The following is a 19375-nucleotide window of genomic DNA, read 5'->3' as shown; positions in this document are numbered from 1 at the left end:
TTAATGACACTTATGAAATGATGGTGCCACCCAAGTTGCCTTTTCAGAACTGCAAGACCAAGCAGCAGTTTTGCCACAATCAAACTTAAAAAAAAAAATAATTATTAATTAATTAATTAATTAATAAGTTTCTATCCCTACTTATCACATCAGATCTTCAACATAGATTTCTCTGACTGAAAAAACTCATTTTGTAGGACATACAGGAAGAGATTGCTCCTCAAGCACTTCCCAATAGCAGCATTCCCTAAACACTGAGAATTTATTTCCAGTCACAGGTTCTATCTGAAAACTCCATTTATAAATACCTGATTTAATTCCTGGGCACTTCAGGGGAAGCACAAACTAGGTCTTTTGCATTCCATTTATTTTTTTCTTTTTCTTTATTTTCTTTTGCTTTCATAAGAAGTCTTTGACAAATTGTTTGCTTTTTTCCTTTAACTTTCCTATATTTATCCAGAAGTAAAAAAATATTAATTACTGCAAACAATTAAGTACTTTTGAGTGCTATATAAATGCCAAGAGTAGTGAGAAAAAAAATGGAACCTGGAATGATACCCTGGAAAAACAATACCACATGGGCAAAAAAATGAAAGAAGAGGAAAATGAGGGATAACAAAGACTTAGGAATACCAAGAAGCAATTAGAAACATGCAAGACAATTGCTTTTAATTGGTTTGTTTCCCCTAGTTTGTCAGTTCCTCTACATCAGAAGAAAGACAGGATAGATATCTGGTGAGCTCAAATTCCATTATGGACCTACCTGGAGGGGAAATAATGAATCAACAAAATGAGAGTCCTCTAGCAGATAATACTTCACACACACACAACTCTTGATTTGTTTCATAAAATTGCTGATTTGTTTTACAGTCCACTGCTAAACTTAGCAAGTTGGCTTTCATCTCTACTACAGAGAAGGTTGCTTTTGTCTCATCTTTATGCAAGTAGAACCCATTGTAATACAATAATCTGGGAACAGAATAGTATTTCTACAAACTGATATTATTGCTGAGAATTTCCACTGATACTTGAAATTTCATTCATGTTTAGGGCAAAAATCATATCTTTAGCAGTGTTAGCAAAAGGGTATCTTGGTCCACAAACAGAGTGATCAACACTTCCAGGAAAATATTGTTTCCCCACTGAAGGAAAAAATGTGTGCTTTTGGAAATAGGCCAGGTTTTTGCACCTTTTGGTTCTCTAAACAATAAAGAAAAAGCCCATTTCCTTCATCTGCATAACCAGAATATCTTTTTTAGCAGCTGATTTTTCCTAGTATATTGTTCATCTAAGCAAAAAATAATCACTAAATCAATTAATTCTGCCTCTTTCCCTTCATCTGCATATTGCTCCCAAAATGTCCCATTTTTTTACATAATTGATCAGCGTTAGTTGGATGAATGTGTTTGCACAGCTTTGGCAAACCAATGTGGGTTTTTTTCCTTCTCATGCTGGAGGGAACCATCTATTCAAAGAGTTAAACAGCCACAGGGACCCTTGAGATATTCTACATCCTCTAGCTGTGGTATGCACTCTGCTAAGCTTTGAAAGATACCCTATACAGCAGCCCCTTTGAGGATATGGCTGTGTAAACCATCCAGACGCTTTTCCTACCTATACTAAAGGCCTAGTGTCTCCAGGAAAAAAAAACCCTAACGATTCCTGTAATTGGAAAAAATTACTGCTAGAAAGAATCAACAACAGGAAACGACTGAAATGGATAGGTAATCCAAACACGTGCCTGAAATTCCATCATTCATAATATAATTGGTACAAATATTCTCAACAAAGCTCCACTGTTAGTCACACAAACCACTGTTTACATTGTTGTGATGCTTAGATTACCACAGATATAACTGTACCTTAAGCCTGTGACATTTGTGGCATGACATAAGTCAACCCCCTGTCACATATCTGTTTATCTTGCTGACTTTTAAAACAGAAGTCATCAACAAAGATCCAGATCCCATATGTCCTGAAGTCCCAGAGCTGCATGGGTTTCTTCTGGAAACTGGGATCATTAAATGAAAAATGCTGTGAAATAAGCCCTTTAAACACAATAGCCAAATTATTTTCTCAGTCACTAACTGTAGCTCAGGAATCTTTACTCTGGCATCATTCCTTTTTCTCAGAAAATAGAAATTAATAACATCCCTCATGTCACCATGTGTGATGGCTCTGTGTAACTTAATATTGTGATCTCTCCCATTCAGTATATACTTGCAGCCACTTAAACACAGCAAAATATTTAGTTAAGTGTGTGCAGGAAAGAGCTAATTTGGACAAGGTATGTTAAACCTCACATTTCCATAACTGATTTACATAGCATTTCACTTCTGAAAATGAAGACTTGTCAGGCCAGCTCATCTCTGCTTCTTAATTTAAAGGCAGACAACCTTTTACGACCCCACTTCACTAACTATAACATATCAGAACTTACTCACTTCTAAAAGGCTCCATGGAAAGTTATCAGCTTTATCTTGACAGAAAAAGGACATTTTAAAATCCTCCAGTCAGACTCCTTTCTTAACAGTCACCTGGTTCACTGTAAGTTCTGAGACCTTTTTTGTGGTGCATGTAAGTACTATACCACTGTAACAGAGTGGGGACAGAGAAAAAGTGAGTCAAGGAAGGAAAACCAATCAAGGATGAAGGTAAACAGCATGGGAAAAACAGATTCCTAAAAGGTTTTTTCCTGGCAGGAAAATGCAGGCATAGGTTGTGCGAAGGGTAGTGGGAATCAAGGAATTGAGTGATCTCTGCTTCAACTGAAGAAAAGATTTCTGGATGTAAGACATTTGCTGTTATTGGAAGATGAACAGAAGGGACAGAATACAGAACCTCTGTAAAATGAATAGACCCAAAGGAGACTGAAACACAGCACTCCAAATAATTTAGGAAAAAAAAAAATATTGAGGGCAAACATTTCCTTTATATAACTTGGCAGGCCAGAGCTAAAAAATGAAATGTGGATCTCTATTACTTGGCAAGACCAAATGGCCAAAAATGGCCTTGTGTGAATAATATACACAGCAACTGTGAGTTTTAATTCAATTTATCAGAAAAAATTATGAAAAGGAAGATCTTCTACTCTGCCAAATTTTAAACTGTTTTTCCGATCTGTTTTCTTGAGGGTTTTGTTATTGTCAATTTCTTTTAATTTTAGTGAATATTGCATATCAAACACTAACAATTATTTATCTATTTCAAAATATAATACAAGTAATAGAATTAACAGCAAAATGCTCAGTAAGTTCAGAATGTCTTTTAGCAATTTTGTAGAAAGAATACATAATTCTATTCTTTTCCTTGAAGTTCATCATGCACTAAACATACTTCAAGAAACAAAAATTAAGGAAAAAGTTTACTACTAAGATTTGATACAGAGAGTTAGAAGCACACTTTTAAGAAGTCTGGTCTCCACCAAAGAGCAACTCAAAATTTATAATATGCAACCATTTCTTTGTTTGGGCTTTTCTTAGTAAAAGAGAAGTTTGTAAAAGTTTAAAAAGATAATTATTTGCAAAATTACTGGAGAAGAAAATGACATGTTGGACAACCTTCTACATTAATTCCTTAGCAAACCTCTGCCTTTTTTACCACATTTATTTCTACGAAAGATTAATTTCAATTTTTAGCTTAGTCAAAAGAGCTTTACAAGGTTTATGATTTTTTTATGATGAACAAATAAGAAAGAGGGATGAGTCAAAGATGCTATTTCTGCCTCTCTTCTGATTGGTGTTTTATCTAAAAATCTCCTTTTCAGCTACAAGTATTATTCAATGATGAAAGCAAAAGCCCACCGATTTCAACAGAGCAAGAAATCGGCAGATTTTATGATCTGAAATTTGCAAGCTTCTGAAGAAGCACCAATTTCATTACAAGATCTAGGAAGTTCTACTAGGCTTAATCGTTTCATCATCCAATGATAAAACCTCTTGTTTAATCTGTGTTTAATCTGTGTTCCCCTCACCATTTCTTTGGACCAGATGATTGCACTGAAGGTCTCAAGATTTATCAGCTACAGGTAGCAAATCCTGACAAACATTAACCCGAAGGGAAGTTTGATATAAAATTCTGGCCTTTGCAACTCAAAGGAAAGAAACTAAAGGAACACAGGCTGAAAAGAACTGAAAGTGTGTCAAGTCATCCAAATAAGGCCATTTGTAGGACCTATTGATCAGGAAATTATAGACTTATTCCTGCAGCTTTGCACCAGTTGTCGGGAAAGCCTTGGAAAAGAGAAAATGCAAGGTCAGTAAATCACATCTTGAATCAAGGATAGCCAACATGGTCTCAGGAAGGGAAGGGCATGCATGCCTCACTTAGTTGCTGGAATTGTTTGAGCCTGTGGCTGCCAATACAAACATGGGGAATGCTGGGGATACTGTGCACCTGGATTCTCAGAAAACCCTTGCCAGAATTCCTAGCTGAGATTACTGTCTAATGTGCAAAGCTATAGTCTAATTTCAAAAGGGCAAAGGTGCCCTCACAGAAGTAAAAGCTGCCCTGTGAGCAGGAAACAAGACAAGCCCCTCTAAATTGCAGGGAGGTTTCTGATGTTAAGACTTGGCCTTATTAATAAGCTTACAAATGCACTGTGAGGTGAAACTAATATGTACCTACACTTGGAAAGAATGAATTATGACGCACCTTGAGGACAAATAGAACATCATGTTATTTATTATGAAGGCTTATTAATAATAAAATTGTCATTTTGTCAATTTTATAAAAGCAAAAAATGAATTTCAGTATTAAATTCTGGGGCACAGAATTAAAATCAAGGGGCAGAGCTGTAATATCACACACAAAGCCACTGCAAAACTTGCTAGAAATATAGGCTCGAAAACAGCAACAATGTTTTAAACCCAAGAGCCTCTGGGAAAAAAATGTTAAGAGTAACTGTGAAGCTGCAAATAAGTAAATTGTCAATCTAGCTGCAGAATTGAACAGAAGAATCCAAATTTGGGTTTATCTGACATGAAAGTGCAAAAAAAAAAAATTAAGATGAAAAAATTATTAAGGACTAGGAAAACAAACTGGCTCAATTCTTCGTAAATGTTGCATTTCCAAATAGTATTTAAAAAGTGAAGGCACAAAGTTATGAAAAAAAGAAATTGGCAAAAAATCTCTTTTACTTACTGTGCAATTGAAAGCACTCACTCAGAATAAATTTTTAAAAACCACATATCCCCTGCCATTTTCCTAACCCCTAGAAGTTTGACTTGAATAAATGCACTAGAAAGGTTTTTTTTTTCCTATACCACCGTACATATTTTTTCTTCCTTTGAAATTATTCTCCCTTTAAAAATGCATTTACATATTTATTGGGGGGGCTGGAATTTTCTAATTTTCTAATCAGTGGAGAAACATCCCAGTCCTTGATTTAATAACTATTTTATACCAAGAAAATTTAGGTAATTTAACACTGGCGCCTTTAGATTGGACTAGAAGTCTTTCTTTCAATCAGAAAAATGTGAGGATTTTGTGCAAACCTCTTCAACAGAGAAGATATTTTGTTGTCTAGTGAACATCAGCCTTTGAGGACTCAGCATTTTAAGTATCATAACCCCTACTGGATAGTTAAATTCTACTGCAGATAAATTAAATTCCTGGCAAACTTGGGGAATCACTTCACAGTGAATCACTTCACAGATTTTATCTGTCTGGTTATCATAAACTACATCTACTCTCATTTTCCCAGTACAGAGAATATGGAACTCAAACTGTAAAGTATCAGTTTTAACATACTGGTCTAGAGGTATGAATTTTAAAGATGAATTGTAAAAATTGTTGCCTGATTTTTTTCAAAATCACACGGATTTTTTTCATCAATGTGTAAAATGAAGAAAAAAGACTAGTCATGGTATCATGGTGATAGCCAGAGACAACTGTATAATAAACAAAGTAACTTTTATTCTGTAATACTCTTGGAGATGATAAATTGAATTGTCATGTACTCACTTTTGTAGGTTAAAACATCTCCTTGATTCATCAAAGAAACAAAATACTTTTGTTTCTAAAATGAAGTCCTTTCTTAAAAAAAAACCCAACAACACTTGTAAAACTTGATCCTGTAAAAATAAGTAGAGGTAACACAGGGAAGACACAGCCCTCCTTGAATTAGGAGGAGTCTGCTGGCCTCCAGCAGGACTTCTTCACAAGGTAGGAATACTTCCACTCCAGCTATCACTACTAATAAAGAAAGACAGAACCCACATTTCACCAAATCTGCAGCCTGATAATGAGCTACCGCTAAATATCAGACAGAGGAAGGAGCTTTGTAGCAGGTGATTCAGTGTCTTGAGAGTTCCATACAGCAGTAACTCAGATCTTTACATTTACACAATAGGATTTAACAAAACAGGAGTTTATATCAGTAATTCACTTGCATACTGAAGATTTCCTTGAAATCCCTCCCTCTTCTGGTCACATCCAGCCCTCTGCTTCAATGTCTGCAGAAAGAAATATGGCTATTGCCACAACAGCTTGTGGCTTTCAAAGCAGTCTGCACAAATTCAGTACTGCCTTTATCATGGCAAACTCATAAAACTACGATGCGGTAAATCAGCAGTAGGTGTGTTGAAAAAAATGCAAATATCATGTGTTGCGCATTTATATTGCTACTTTTTTTTTTCTCACAGGCAAGCGACTGCATGGGAATGAAACTTAACATTAATATAACTTTTTGCAACATCAAGGGGTTTTTTTAGTTTGGGACTGCTGCCTCAAATTACAGTGAATGGATTAAACTAATGAATGAAGGACAAGTTGATTTTCTGTGCAGCACAGAAAATACGGGTAACAATGGAATGGTATTTTGCAGAACAGAAAAATGCAGTGACACATACATCACAAAATGATACAATGTTTACTACTTGTTCATCATAAATCAGAAATTCATGTAATCTGGCACCATAACTACATGCCTTTAGAAAGGTATGATACTGTGACAATTTAGACACTAATTTAAGTGGTAAGAGCCCTGGCAACCTCTATAATTTTAAAGCATCAGGTCAACAAAAGCAAAAATGGCAAAAAATTATTTCAAGAAGGGTTTTGAAAAACCTCAGTGGAATAGCTGTGAATCCAGATTTCATTTAATACAAACCACTAAAGCCTGAGGAGAAAGGGAGTTCCTTAAGATGGCCCTGGTTTTGGCATGGTGCTTGGTGTTCGAACAAGACAATTGGAATATGTGTTTTCCTGTACTAAAAACTAAATTGGCATAAATTTTGAAGACAGAAGGAAAACAGACACCACATTCAGGGTCTATATCTCAATGGCTGGGATAATGGAATTAGACAAGGGATCATGGTTTGAATCAATCTTTACAGTACACAGCAAACTGTGCCTGTGTATGTACAAATAAAGCAGAGTTAATTAAAAAAACCTGATTGCTGAATCTTGGATATTTTGTTCTTCCTTTTATATGTATTTATCATTTGAAAGATTCCTTTGTGCCATGTAATGTGCATGTAGATGGAGGAGGAAAGCAAGAGATCTTAATTTGTCGTGGTAAAACAACTCTAAGAGTATGTCTGTTTAAAAAGCTATGTTCACTATTGCTAAGATTACTAACTATGGTAAGGTGCCTTGGATTTATATGAGGAACACAGCAGTGGAATCAGCAATATTTCCAAAAGTACATAATTCTTTTTGGAGATGTTCAACACAACTCCACTTCAAGAACCACTGGATTCTTGAGTCTTGGAAACTTGAGTCTTCACTATATTTTGACATTCAAAGGTACTAAGGACAAGCCTCCTAAGAAGATCCAGTGTCACACTTGCTCACAGATTTCGTTGCTAAAAGTTTTTAAAAACAAGTGATAAACTAAAAATATCTCTAGAGAGCATTCAATGTGTTTCATGTAGTTTGAAAGTAGAGGAAAAGGCCAAAAGTTCTTAAGAAATCATAAATTTTCTATTAAGTTCTCTCTAAAGTTAGCTACTTAATTTAGAAGCACTGAAGAAATAACTGAATTACATAAAGACACCTAGCAGATAGAAGTCATAAAGAATAAAAATAAAATACAAAGTCATAAAAACCATAAAACCCATAAGATTCAAGGAAATGTCATGAAGCCGTGTCAGGGGAGATTTAGATTGGATCTTAGCAAAAGTTCTCCACCCAGAAGGTGGCTGGACACTGGAACAGGCCTTGAGGGAAGTAGCAGCAGCAGCCTGTCAGAGTCCAGGAAGCATTTGGAGAATGCTCTCAGGCACATGGTGCAATTCCTGGGGCTTTCCTGTACAGGGCCAGAAGCTGGACTCAGTGATCATTGTGGATCCCTTCCAAATCAGGACATTCCGTGATTGCATTCAGTGATTCTTTCTGTCTGAATTAAGACACAAATCTTGAAGTTAAATATATATATATCTACCTCATTACTCATTCCTTATTTCAGAGGAAATTATTTATTACCTCCGAAAGTGTCTTCATCACAAGCACAGTTGTTTGGACGGGCTTCTTAAAGGCCAGATGCAGGGAGCCAACATCCAGCAACAGAACTGCTCTGAGAGGCCTAAAGTCCCAAAATTACTCTTTCAACTCAGCAAATCCACCAGTCCAGATATGCACCATGTCTCTTTTTCACTTTTGCAGTAAATGAACACAGTTCTTACTCTGCTTGAGGCAGGGAGCACACTACATCTGAAATACTTTCTAAATCAGTAATCACCGCTTTGCAAAGAGAATTGTTCAGCTTCTGAGACAACTAAAATGCCCTGAATTACCTTCTCTGCCACCCTTGGCTTCTGTGTGAGAATAAGCAGGATTGACACAAAAAAACTCTGCTAGGCATTAATCCCCTGCTGACAGAACTGTCATAATCAGTCAAGTACATTTGATGCAGATAACGATTTAGGCTCTGTAAAATACCAATGTTGATAGTTACAATTTTTAGCTGTCAGATTTTATTCCTCTACCAGCAAACTGTTTTCTACTAAAAATGTTAACTGGTTCTCTGGACCATAAAGAGTAAAAAGTGAAGCAGGAAGATACCATGGACAAAGCTTCAATTACAGAAGGTCCTGGTGACAACAGCAAGCTCTGGAACCTTGCCCTTCTGGTTAATTACGATGTCATCATCCGCTCAATGCTCAGTGTTTATAGGGCTTTACTTCAGGGCCTATCATTTATTCTATATATTAACATCTAGAACTATAACCATGATATAACCTAGTCATTGGAAAAGGCCACAAACCCTGCTATGGTATGTCTCAATGCCAGTGCTGCAGCTTTACTGCATCTGAGACAGAACCACAAAAAAACATGGGTTTTAAATCTGAGGAAAGTCAGAAAAGCACTGCTAAGGGGGAGGTACTTTGAAGTAACTGATAGCTCTGTACCTCTCGTGCTGTGCAATTTAAAAAGTGTCTGCAAAGGGTACTAATTAATTAACTAACACATATCCACAGCAGGCAACTCATACTACTGGAGATATGTCTCATTTAGAATATTAAAATGTATGGACTGAGGCTTAGATTTTGGGCTTTGATTCCTTTTTTCCCATGTTCAAAACAAGAAACAGATGTGGAATATCTGTTTATGATTTCTACTGCAGTGTATAGATCAGGAGGAGCTCTACTGAGTAAAGCCAGATTACATATAAATTATTTGCCTTGTAAATATTGCAGATTATGTGTAATTAGAGCCCTGGAAGTTGTTTCAGACCACAAGATCTCCTTCTCTCTCTCTAATGTCTCAATAACAAACCTTGCATATCTCCATTTCCAAAACAGAAAACATTATTCCCAGTCAGACCTAACCCTGCCCAGAAGCAAACAAATTATTTTAAAGTTTAAAAACCATGGCTTTTTTTCTTCAAAATCTCCCATGACTGTTATCTAGCCCATCGCTAGAGAAAATGGTATTTAAAAAGAAAAACATAGTGCTGGAAAGTCAACTTCCTGCATTTGACAGAATATTTGTTACTACCCTTGAGATTCTTTCACTTCAGATCCAAGATCTTGAAGATGCCATATTGTGACTTGCTCTACACTATAAACCAGCAAACCTCTAAATATATTTTAGTACTAGTAAATAGACAGGAAAACCTCTCAATACCAATATATATATTGTTCTGATATGGGATGTGATACAGGCTGATATGGGCACCATTTTTAAAAGTCAAGTCTAGGCATGCACTTAAATAAATGTATTGAGGCAAAAACATATCTCTGCCTGGATCCTTGGGTGCATAAACAGGATATTTCTTTTTCTTCTACCTTTTGAAATTTACACTTGAAATATTTTTAAACTGTTATAACAGAAGTGAAGACCTGAAAAGGTGGCTTCCCCTCTGCTGTTTCTCACTTGATACTTGGCCAGGCAGCCAGAGGAAAGGTGCTCGGGCTACTTTGTACAGCCCTCTCCGTGAGGTACCGGCGCTGAGAGCCACGCCTGGGGGGTTCCACAGCCGGAATGTCTGAACAGCCCCCGAGCCGGCCGGGGGTACCTCCGCACCCGGGGCGGGGGCTGTGGAGCAGCGGGGACTCCAGGGCCGCTATGGGCTGTGGGGTTCCCAGGATGTTGGAGCAGCGGGGACTCCATGGCCGCTATGGGCTGTGGGGTTCCCAGGATGATGGGGCAGCGGGGACTCCATGGCCGCTATGGGCTGTGGGGTTCCCAGGATGCGGGGGCAGCGGGGACTCCATGGCCGCTATGGGCTGTGGGGTTCCCAGGATGATGGGGCAGCGGGGACTCCAGGGCCGCTATGGGCTGTGGGGTTCCCAGGATGATGGGGCAGCGGGGATTCCAGGGCCGCTATGGGCTGTGGGGTTCCCAGGATGCGGGGGCAGCGGGGATTCCAGGGCCGCTATGGGCTGTGGGGTTCCCAGGATGCGGGGGCAGCGGGGACTCCAGGGCCGCTATGGGCTGTGGGGTTCCCAGGATGCGGGGGCAGCGGGGACTCCATGGCCGCTATGGGCTGTGGGGTTCCCAGGATGATGGGGCAGCGGGGACTCCAGGGCCGCTATGGGCTGTGGGGTTCCCAGGATGCGGGGGCAGCGGGGACTCCAGGGCCGCTATGGGCTGTGGGGTTCCCAGGATGATGGGGCAGCGGGGATTCCAGGGCCGCTATGGGCTGTGGGGTTCCCAGGATGCGGGGGCAGCGGGGATTCCAGGGCCGCTATGGGCTGTGGGGTTCCCAGGATGCGGGGGCAGCGGGGACTCCAGGGCCGCTATGGGCTGTGGGGTTCCCAGGATGCGGGGGCAGCGGGGACTCCAGGGCCGCTATGGGCTGTGGGGTTCCCAGGATGCGGGGGCAGCGGGGACTCCAGGGCCGCTATGGGCTGTGGGGTTCCCAGGATGATGGGGCAGCGGGGACTCCAGGGCCGCTATGGGCTGTGGGGTTCCCAGGATGCGGGGGCAGCGGGGACTCCAGGGCCGCTATGGGCTGTGGGGTTCCCAGGTGCGCGGGTGCGCAGCGCAGCCCCTCGGGCCCGCGGCGGGCGGTGCGCGGGCGCCCTCTGCTGTCCCGCCGCGGCAGCGCCAGCGCCCGCGGAGGCGGGTCCGGAGCTGCGGCTCCGCGGAGGGCCCGGGGCAACGAGAGCCGGGGCATGGGTGGGAAGGCACGGCACGGGCCAGCCAGGAGCGAGGCCGTCGGGGGTTGGCAAACAAACACTACTAGGACCTACCAGATAAAATACGTACTTTTCAGATTAAAGGGCGCAGCTGTTATAAATAAGGGGTGAGAATGCCACTGCAGTGTTAAAAATTGTAGGGGCGCACCTAAGCGCACGGACATCCTTCTGCCCGCCCAGCGGTACCGCCAGGGCGGCCCCTCAGCCCCGCCGCGGGCGCGGGCAGCGGCACGGCTCTCTCTGCTCTCTTACCTTGCAGGTGAGTGCATCGGCCTCAAAACATGACCTTCAAGCAGTAAAAATATTCAAGCAATCAGGTCTTCTAGGTCTTCTGCTTCTTCCGTACCAGAAAGCTGCCCGAGGGAATACAGGATGCCACATTCCGCCCTAAGCGGGCCAAGCCAAACCCGGGCTGGCAGGGCAGCTCCCGCACGTCCCTGACTGCCAGAGGCGCTGGCTTTGCTCTCTGCCCTCGCTCCGGCAAGTCATCCGGGGCAGCGGCCAGCTCTCGGCTTCGGACAGCCCGTTTTGATGCTTTTGTGTTTTCTTAATCTTGATAAAGGGACCAGACAAGCAGAATGTTATGGTAAATAAATATTTGTTTATAACTCTGTCCACTTCAGTGAGGTGGAGATAGTAGGTGGACAGTATCCTGTGTTAAATGAGTACAGAATGAAAATAAACAGCTTACAACCCGTTTTAAGAACAAGGATATTTATGAGATTATGACATTTAGGAACCTAAGGAATATTTATGGCATTAACCAAAATCAACTAACAGGTCACTTTAGGAAGGCTATATCTGGGTAGTGAAAATCCTGGAACTCTTGAAAAAGAGAACCAAATTCTTTCATTGCATCAATTGTTTTAAATAAACAGTACGCTAAAATGAGGCCTCATATTAAACACCATCATTTTAATGGTTTTCAACAGAAGGAAATGGAAAACATTGGTGAAATTAACCTGACAGATGAGGTAGCAGAGCTGCAATTTTAGAAGTAATATCCTTCCACAAGATCCAAGAAAAATGAAACAGTCCTGTGTTTTTCTGTAGGCTCCTTATTTTATTTTCTGTTGCTTTGACTGGCAAGTCCAAATATTTTAGCATGAATTTTATTGCTGAGGAAAACAACATGATTATTTAATGAAGATTACATCAGAGATGCATCTCATACCTCTAATATCATAATATTAACTTAAGAAAAAAGTTTATCCAGCTGTTCTTATTAAAAACTCAGTAGATCAACAAGCAAATTGTAGCAATGAGGTTTTTTCCTTGTTTTTCTGAAATGAGCATTCACAGAAAGTAGAATTTCTGCAAAGTATTTTTCCTTCAGGAAATCTAAAATTTCTGATGAAGATTACAGTGAAAAAAATATAGACGCTAGTTAGAAATATATTCTTCTTCTATAGAAGTAGAACTATATCTGTGTCACTGTTTTACCATTTTTCCTATTGATGGTTATTGTGATGTGAAATGTTAGTGGACCCCATGAACAGAATACTGATGGCAAAAAGGAAAGGAAATTGCACAAATGTGTATTTCTGATTCATTTGGGGTTTGGAAAATATTTTCTTTCTGAATTTACTGTGTGAATTCACACACTTGTTCTTTACACTACAAGTATCTTTACTTACATTTCAGTCTACCAGAAGGACTGAAATGCAATTTTAGTCCAAACCTTTGGATGACCCTTTTTAAAAATACCAATCTGCTGAACAGTGTCACAGACTTGCCTGGAGGTTGCCATCAAGGATAGCAAATCTCTTGGGAAGCCTGAAATACAGGACACTTGCCAGAGTAAATACTATTTATGATTCTTCTGATTTGTGTACAAGTAATGATCATTAGAGCATTTTCAGGGATAGTTATTGAAAGAGAAAGAGTGAGGACTAAGCCTGTTCCCTGACAGCATTACCTGGAGTTACCTAAACAGCAGAGCATGGTTCCATCAATAACTTCATTGTTATAGACAGGGAGAAAAAAAAATTGTTTTTCTTTCCTATGTAGTCAAAGCATAGAAAGGAATCTGTTTCTTCACAGTGGAGGCAGCCCTTCATCCCTACTAACACCAGCAATGCAAATGTTTCCTATAACAGACAGTGTGTTGTGGGGTTTTATAATAGCTGCCCACTTCTCACTTAAATAAAATTATTATAATTCCATGTAAACAGCCTTTCAGTCATATGTCATATTCTAGTTAAGGCTGACCAGTACAGAATTTGATCTGTGAGAGGAGTCCAATGTAACTGGCAGAATTGTCCCAGGAATAATCAATAAGGATATATGTTGAAAAATAAACAGGGTAGATGTCATCTGCTGGGAAACACAGCTGAGAAAAAGTAAGAACAGGAAATACCTGAACTGCAGGTCCCACGTGACGAAAGAGCAACATTAAAGAATGTTTTTCTTGGCCTTCACTAAACAGATGCTTTCTCCAAAAGATGTTCTTTAATTAAAAGAAAAATAAGAGTATTCCCTTGCTTTAAAAGAAAATAAACCATAACTGATACATTGTAAACTACTTGTTTTCAGGTTTGAATTATCTACTTCATGCACGTAGACAATATGATCCTCTTAACCAGTATTGTAAAGCTTCTTAGCATCAAGAATATGCCGTCAAACAGCAACCTCAGTAACCTTATAGGCTATTTGGTCCATGTTTCTGATTTAGGCTGAAGTTGTTTAGTGAAGATTGAAATTTTGTGGGCTCTGCTCAAAGAGAACATGACATTATGCATCCCACACACAGGGATTCATGTAAAAATAGATATGGTTACTTCAAACTGCAAGAAATATAAATACTTCTATTCCAAACATTAGAGAACAAAATTAAGTACTTGTGCTCACAGTTTCAACAGGAAGAGAAGAAATAATCACGGTTTTCAGGAGGGTCTCTTTGCACCTGCAGTTTAGTTGCTGCAGTCCATCATCTCCACTACCTTTGAAAGTATACTATTTAAGAAATGTTAAGCCACACTTACAAAGAACTCTGAGTGCTTCCTGTGCTGTCTCCTTGCCTCAGTCTCAACCAGGGCTGGAATCTAATAACTCGGAACTAGTGATTTCCTGGCAAAATATTATATTTCAGCTTACAATCATTCTTTCTGGGAACTGAGGTAGTGCTGTGGAGAGCATTAAATCCATAACTGTGCAGGCTGGATTAGATCTACTCTAATCAATGTTTAAAAACAATATTTACCTTACTTTAGTGGAATTTTAGCCATTTCCTTTATTACTTTGATAATACTTCAGAGATAGTTCTAAACCCAGTTGAGAAGGAAGGAAAAAAAGTCCCAGGGAGAATTAGAGAAGTCTATATAAATGTGACTTTTCCCAGCATTCTGATATATGCATGTTTATATTGATATATGTATATAATACACAATCTGTTATGAAGAAATAGTTTACAGGAAATATTTATATAAAGCATGTTGACACCAGGGATTGCATACTATTTGACATATTCTGTTCTCATTATTGAAAATTATTGGTGCTTTCTAATGTACTGTTGATAAGAAGGCAACCACCACATTAATCTTCCAGGGATTAGCAGTCCAAATCTCCTTCACAAGAGACAACATGAAATGCATTCATATTTTTGCATTCTTATACCAGATCCATATATATCTAGCAAGCACCAACTTATTTTCACCAGTCCTGAAATGATTTGACTGGATGCAGCCTGGAGATTTATGAATACCGCTGTAAGGATCAAAGTTTGTTGTCACCATGTCTGGTTAACACAGGCAATTATTAAAAGGAAGGAGAAAAATATTTGTGCCAGAACTTGGACCCTTTAATAACTCAGAGTTCTATGTTTAGAACAGAACAAGGAATCACAACACACAATATTTTGAGGCTTTATTTCCAGTCATTTTATTCCATTCAGGATTTCAAATAGAAATCCTAAGCTGCCACAGGTTTTGTTTTTGCATGAACAGTTCTTCCACAAACAGGGTAGAAATTACTTTCAGACAGGAATCATTATTTAAATAACACATGATTCCACCCAGTTACAAATACGCTGGCAGAGCAAGAAAATTAAATTGGGGGGGGAAGACCTGGCATGTTTCATCAGTTCAAAGAATTATGAAACAAAGTTCTAGAGGATCTGCAAACTCAAAACACCACAAAGGTCGCTTATCCATAGCTATTTATTCTACTATGCTTAATGACAAGTTTTGCAAGCAAACCATTTGGTAAGAGTTTTATCCTGAAGAAATGAAAATAACAATAGTAAAACTTAACAGTTATATAAAATCATATATGTTTAGAGATACACAATTTAAGTGATGAGGTTTTTCCTCAAAGAAAAAAAGCCTTCAAATTGCTACTGAATGGAAAAGAGAGGCTACTCAAAGTACTTGGGGTGATTCAAGTTCACACCTTTCTCAGGGGTGAAAAAGAGTTCACAGTCATTCCTCAATATCCAGAGAATCATTTAATCAGTCTTAGGTGTCTCCAACCTGGGATTCATTTTTTTCCTAGCTCCTTGTTTTCAGGATGCTCACTTCTCTTCTGCAAGAGAGAAAGTTAGATCCACCTTCATCCCTGTAATTCTTACTGGCCTCAATCCCCACATTGTCCATTTGATCTCACACTTGAAGCCTCTTTGAGGCAGCTCCCAGCCTGTCCATGTATTTTTGTGGGCAATATTCTTTCATAACACCTGGTTTGGGCAATCACCTTGAGTAAAGCTGAGGACATAATTAGGTCCTCCATGGGCCCTGATATATAGATCATCTACATACCCCCTTACCAGGATGGAAGAGTAATTCTGAAATTAAAATAGTCACAGTCTCTGGAGTTTTAGAAAATGTGGACTTTGCCTAAATTTTCTATTTGGCTACAACTTTCACAAGACATTAAGTAGCAGTGGGTCCATTTAAAGAATGTTTATGTATTTTACATAAAGAAGTGAAGACCTTCAGAAGACTTCTGATGTGAAAGTAGGAAGACTTAACTCATCAAAATTCTTTTCAGTGGTTAGGAAGTTTATTCTTATACAGACTTCAGCTTTACCAGTACTAGAGAGCTCTAGAAGATACGGGAATTGAGGAATACCATCAAAGAACTAAAGCTATACTTCTCAAATCTTGATGATTTGTAATAAATCTTAACAGTATTAAAGCTTGGGGGAAATGATACTTAATTTCTTTTTGTTCACTATCTTTTTTTTAAGATACCATGGAAAGTTATGGGAGACTCATCCCAACTTTTGGAGACCCAGTCTATCATAAACCCTTAAAATTACATGTTAGCCTATTTAACATGCTGTTGCTTTCATTTTTCTTGTGTTTCAGCATTTCCTGATACCATCAGAGACCACAGGTGGGGCATTGAAATAAAGCAAGAAAGAGTTTTCTCCTCATGAGATGTCCAGACAGACATGACTAAAGAGATGAGCAGCTACCCATATCCTAGGTATGAGGTTCCATTATTATATTACCCAGCACAGGAGAATTTAATCTAATCTGTTTAATTAATTTTAGTACTTACATTTCATGCTACTTATTTTTCCCCACCTCAATATATTGTGACCTGAGGATCTTTTTGAGAGAAAATAATCATTAGAATACTCTCAGTAATATTCTGGGGGAAAAAGGAAAAGAAAAAAAATGAGAAACAAGTTCTGCATTGTTTCACTATATTGTTTCACCAACATTCCTTTTTCTTTAACCTTTTGGACATTAGGCACTGTCTTTATTTTAAATTATCTTCATTTAACTATCATCTAAGAGTAATTGTAGCCACATTGTTTCTTCTGTGGCAGTTGCCCATAGAAGAGTGGAACAACAGCGTGAAGGAATGGGTCACCCAGCCTCCTTTGACCAAAAGATCTGCCCAAATATTAAAACTAGCCCTTCTATCTATTGAGGGTGGCAGAGCACTGGAACGGGCTGCAGAAGGAGGTCATGGAGTGACCTCTCCATCCAGAGACATACAAAACCCACCTGGACACATTCCTGTGTCACCTGCCCTATGTCACTCTGCCTTGGCAGAGGGATTGGACTTGATCTTCAGAGGTCCCTTCCAAACCTGGCTACTCTGTGATTACTGCAGTATCTGCAATACCAGTGTACGTTTTTTCTGTCTCACAGGTTTTTTTCCTTAGTCCCAGTGCAAGTATATCTTTCAAAGCATCTGGAAGGCTGAAAAACAGCTGACAAAGTGAATTTTCTTTTCTGCACAAAATATTTAAGTAAAAATGGTTTCGTTTTCATCTACTTTCTTTATGCAAAGCAAAGACAGATAACTATCCTTCAGAAAAATACCAGCTGTGTTAGTTTGAAGGTCATCTTTTGAAAACTATGTGTAGTATGTATCTTGTATGCTTCTATACACAATTATTACTTTCCTTGGTTTTGTTAGCATGTCCTAACTATCAACCACAACTCCTGTTGTCCTTGGCAAGCCTCCCAACAGTCAACAGATGTTTTCTCCCTCCTATTTCTTCCCTGAGCAAATGACTTCCAAATGATATCATCTCTCCTTGAACATAGGGTGACTCCCTTTGTCTCAGGGTTCTCTTCTGAGCCCTTGTGTTTAGAAACTTGGTAAATAAAAAGGACTAATTTTCTGAGACAGTGCAAACTTTGTGTCTACAAAACCATACTATGGACCACCAAGGTTATCAGTATAGCCAACCAGACTTACCTCTAAAGTGTCAGAAGGCAAGAGTCTCAGTTATGAAAATCTGCAATTCATAATGGGTTTGCATGGCATGCTTCGCTGCCCAACAAAATAGATTCCATTTATCTGCTGGAAAGCTTTATTTGATAAGTGATTTGGTGCTTGCCACACAGTGTCCTACAATTGCCTATAGGAGCCACTAAGATTCAAAGAATATGCATTGATCATCTGATGCTACTTTCTTTTGTAATTTCTTTAGTGGAGGCAACATATGACATGGAAAGAAAATCAAGAATTCTCAAGCTTGGGCTGAATTGAAATATCACAGTTAAGTCATCTAACTTTTCATGCTAAAGGTCTAAAAATAAAACAGGTATTTTTTGGAGTTAACCTTCTAGACCAGGAAAAAAATCAAGAGAGAGTATTTTTCAATTAGCACTTATTTCTGTTAAGAATCCTGGATATCTTTTAAGACTCAGCTGAGCTCTTTTTATTCATCTAGAAATCTCAGTTAGTTAAAAGTACAATTTTGCAACCTGTGCTCGAAACATGTGTTTGATAAAGTACAGTAGATATACTTTCAGGAAGGGACATTATTAGCATTTGAAAAGCACATATTTCAATGTACATTTGAAAAATAAACTTCTCAGTTGGGTAGGGAATGGTACTAATAACCCCAAGGTCGTGGGTTTGATCCTCTTATGGGCCATTCATTTAACAGTTGGACTCAGTGATCCCTCTGGGGCCCTTCCAACTCAGGATATTCTGTGACTTTTGTGACTTCTCTCTCTCCAAGCAATTTGCAATTCTAAAAATGTGATACACAAAATGAGCACACAGGAAGAAAGAATTTGTGAAGAAAGAAGGATTCTGTATATCTTATACCTTACTCTCCTAGTTTTCCAGCAGAGAGAGTTATGGCTGTTCAAAGCAGAATACTCCATTCTCTTACATAAAGTTACTCTTCCAGGCTGTCTGGTGTTAGCAGGACTTCTTATAACACTCCTCAGAGCTGCCCTCTCCCTCTGCAACATGCATCCTCTGGCCTGGAGGTCCAAGTGTTCAATATAAATCTTAGACAAGATGCGGAGAAACCCTTCTTCAAGAATTTTCCATTGCCTGAGATTGTCTGCAATGGTGCACTGCTACCA

The 19375-nt window shown here is 39.1% G+C and overlaps 2 long non-coding RNA genes across 8 annotated transcripts in view; one reads left to right on the top strand and one right to left on the bottom strand.

Annotated features, from left to right (window-relative positions):
• Nucleotides 1-12044, bottom strand: part of LOC135303024 (uncharacterized) — a 313352-nt gene extending 301308 nt beyond the window's left edge. For all 3 annotated transcript variants that reach the window (XR_010364564.1, XR_010364563.1, XR_010364562.1), the window contains exon 1: nt 11841-12044. This is a non-coding gene — a long non-coding RNA (uncharacterized LOC135303024). The remainder of the gene's footprint in view (nt 1-11840) is intronic.
• Nucleotides 11576-19375, top strand: part of LOC135303022 (uncharacterized) — a 35442-nt gene continuing 27642 nt past the window's right edge. For 3 of the 5 annotated variants that reach the window (XR_010364558.1, XR_010364554.1, XR_010364556.1), the window contains exons 1-2: nt 11576-11847; nt 16895-17015. This is a non-coding gene — a long non-coding RNA (uncharacterized LOC135303022). Of the gene's footprint in view, nt 11848-16894; nt 17016-18483; nt 18598-19375 lie in introns of all 5 variants that reach the window. The other 2 variants (XR_010364555.1, XR_010364557.1) reach the window with 2 other exon arrangements.

This window comes from Passer domesticus, chromosome 6 (genome assembly GCF_036417665.1).
Source record: "Passer domesticus isolate bPasDom1 chromosome 6, bPasDom1.hap1, whole genome shotgun sequence".
Taxonomy (NCBI): domain Eukaryota; kingdom Metazoa; phylum Chordata; class Aves; order Passeriformes; family Passeridae; genus Passer; species Passer domesticus.
Note: the sequence above shows the minus strand (reverse complement) of the source record. Positions and strands in the feature narration are given on the sequence as shown.